Genomic DNA, 3,423 nt, shown 5'->3' with positions numbered 1-3,423 from the left:
TAACGTGCTAGTGATACCCCTGCTTTTCATTGGGGGGATGGTGCATCGTCTGCCAAGTCTTTTGCTTTCGTAGTGAGTGATTTTCGTGTGCAAGTTCGGTACTAGTCCCTCTAGGATTTTCCAGGTGTATATAATCATGTATCTCTCCCTCCTGCGTTCCAGGGAATACAGGTTTAGGAACCTCAAGCGCTCCCAATAATTGAGGTGTTTTATCTCCGTTATGCGCGCCGTGAAAGTTCTCTGTACATTTTCTAGGTCGGCAATTTCACCTGCCTTGAAAGGTGCTGTTAGTGTGCAGCAATATTCCAGCCTAGATAGAACAAGTGACCTGAAGAGTGTCATCATGGGCTTGGCCTCCCTAGTTTTGAAGGTTCTCATTATCCATCCTGTCATTTTTCTAGCAGATGCGATTGATACAATGTTATGGTCCTTGAAGGTGAGATCCTCTGACATGATCACTCCCAGGTCTTTGACGTTGGTGTTTCGCTCTATTTTGTGGCCAGAATTTGTTTTGTACTCTGATGAAGATTTAATTTCCTCATGTTTACCATATCTGAGTAATTGAAATTTCTCATCGTTGAATTTCATATTGTTTTCTGCAGCCCACTGAAAGATTTGGTTGATGTCCGCCTGGAGCCTTGCAGTGTCTGCAATGGAAGACACTGTCATGCAGATTCGGGTGTCATCTGCAAAGGAAGACACGGTGCTGTGACTGACATCCTTGTGATGAATGTTGTGTAGTGATGGATGTTGTGAAGTGATGGATGTTGTGTAGTGATGGTTGTTGTGTAGTGATGGTTGTGTAGTGATGCATGTTATGTAGTGATGAATGTTGTGTAGTGATGATTGTGTAGTGATGGATGTGTAGTGATGGATGTTGTGTAGTGATGGATGTTGTGTAGTGATGGTTGTCGTGTAGTGATGGTTGTGTATTGATGGATTGATGGATGTTGTAGTGATGGATGTTGTGTAGTGATGGATGTTGTGTAGTGATGGATGTTGTGTAGTGATGGTTGAGTAGTGATGAATGTTGTGTAGTGATGAATGTTGTGCAGTGATAGTTGAGTAGTGATGAATGGTGTGTAGTGATGAATGTTGTGCAGTGATGGTTGTGTAGTGATGGTTGTGCACTGATGAATGTTGTGTAGTGATGAATGTTGTGTAGTATTCATTCAATACTATCATCTCTTGTCTCCTTTCCCAAAACTTAAATATTAACTTATAATAAGTATATTAACTTAAAAATGAACATAAATATTAACTCTTCCTAAGCATTAACTTAAAGTAAAAATAATCTTACAAATAAAACGATAATTATTTATAATTCTGCCAGAGTTTTCGTCGTCTCCATAAAACATAATCTATTTGTTATTATATATTTTTTTCTGCACTTTAACAAGCTTTTTCAATTGTCAAAGGTAATTCTGATATTGTTCCTAGACAATTTTACTTTTCTTTTTGCTGGAAGTTGATTTTCCCTTGTATCTGAAATGTCCACTGTCCTTTTTGTAGAAATTTTGTTGTTCCAATTTGAGGATGGGGAGACTCTCGTAACAGGTTCATCCCTTGGTGGGGAAATTCTTCTCCTTACATTGATTCTTGCTGGGGAGACTCTGGTAGTAGGTTCATCCCTTGGTGGGGAGATTCTTCTTCTAACGGTGAGTCTTGCTGGGGAGACTCTGGTAGAAGGCGCATCCCTTGGTGGGGAGATTCTTTTCCTAACAGTGATTTTTGCTGGGGAGACTCTGGTAGTAAGTTCATCTCTTGGTGGGGAGATCCTTTTCCTAGCAGTGATTCTTGGTGGGGAAACTCCGGCAGTAGGTTCATTCTTTGGTGGGGAGATTCTGTTCCATACAGAGTTTTTCTTTCTTGGTGAGAAAGATCGTGTATCGCTGGACTCTGACACAACTAGTGCCCTTTTCAAGGAAATTTTATGGTTCAGGTTTGGTGGTGGTGAGGTTTTGGTAGCAGCTGTGATCACTGGTGGTGGTGAGACCTTAGTAGCAGCTGTGATCACTGGTGGTGGTGAGACCTTAGTAGCAGCTGTGATCACTGGTGGTGGTGAGACCTTAGTAGCAGCTGTGATCACTGGTGGTGGTGAGACCTTAGTAGCAGCTGTGATCACTGGTGGTGGTGAGCATACATACTTTCTTTTGTTCCTGGAAGGGTTTTTTCAGTGACTTTGGCCTTATTAATATCGACGTCGTACTCAACTCTAAGGTACACCTTCCTTCCTGCCATACTGATCGCTTCGTGGTCCTCTCTTACAACTCTGTGTGTTAGAGAATTCCTATTATATTTTACAAGAGCCCAGCCACGGTGACTCTCTGGAGTAATGTAAGACTCCATGGTAAAACTAATGATCTCACCGAATTTCTTAAAATGCTGATAGACCTCGGATTGGGTTCTTCCGAAATCGATATTTTTAGCATACACTGCCCTGTTGACTTCCATATCTTCTTTTGCCTGTTGGATGACCTTATCCCGGAGCTTCCGGTGATCCTCAACGGAAGGGACAATCACCACAAACTCATCATCGCTGGAGCTGTGAGAATCCATGGTTACTTCTTGCTCTGAGACCTCTTGGAATAAAAGAAGTCTCAGAGGCAGGCGAAGTAAGCTATACAATCAAATTTTTCTTACAAATTTCTCTTATTCAGATTTACTGAAGTTCTCCTCATATACTAGTGTTCAGAATATAGTTACCCTCGAATTATTGTTAAGAATGTTGTGTAGGCGATATACGATAAATTTTGTGTTAAATATGTCCGTCGCTGACTGACTGATGTATACACAAATATTCAGGATAGTTTTTAATAGTGATAATAACTCAGTTTTAACCTGAGGACAATTCTCTCACAGGATAATTAATAATATACCCGAGGTTGACCTCATGTACTAGTATTCAGATTATAGTGATGAATGTTGAGTAGTGGTGGATGTTGTGTAGTGATAAATGATGAGTAGTGATGGATGTTGTGTAGTGATGAATGTTGTGTAGTGATGGATGTTGTGTAGTGATGGATGGTGTAGTGATGGTTGTGTAGTGATGGATGTTGTGTAGTGATGAATGTTGTGTAGTGATGGTTGTGTAGTGATGGATGGTGTAGTGATGGTTGTGTAGTGATGGATGTTGTGTAGTGATGAATGTTGTGTTTACCTGGAGTTTACCTGGAGAGAGTTCCGGGGGTCAACGCCCCCGCGGCCCGGTCTGTGACCAGGCCTCCTGGTGGATCAGAGCCTGATCAACCAGGCTGTTGCTGCTGGCTGCACGCAAACCAACGTACGAGCCACAGCGCGGCTGATCAGGAACTGACTTTAGGTGCTTGTCCAGTGCCAGCTTGAAGACTGCCAGGGGTCTGTTGGTAATCCCCCTTATGTGTGCTGGGAGGCAGTTGAACAGTCTCGGGCCCCTGACACTTA

Source organism: Cherax quadricarinatus, chromosome 7, assembly GCF_038502225.1.
Source record: "Cherax quadricarinatus isolate ZL_2023a chromosome 7, ASM3850222v1, whole genome shotgun sequence".
Classification (NCBI taxonomy): Eukaryota; Metazoa; Arthropoda; class Malacostraca; order Decapoda; family Parastacidae; genus Cherax; species Cherax quadricarinatus.
This window is presented reverse-complemented; position numbering follows the sequence as displayed.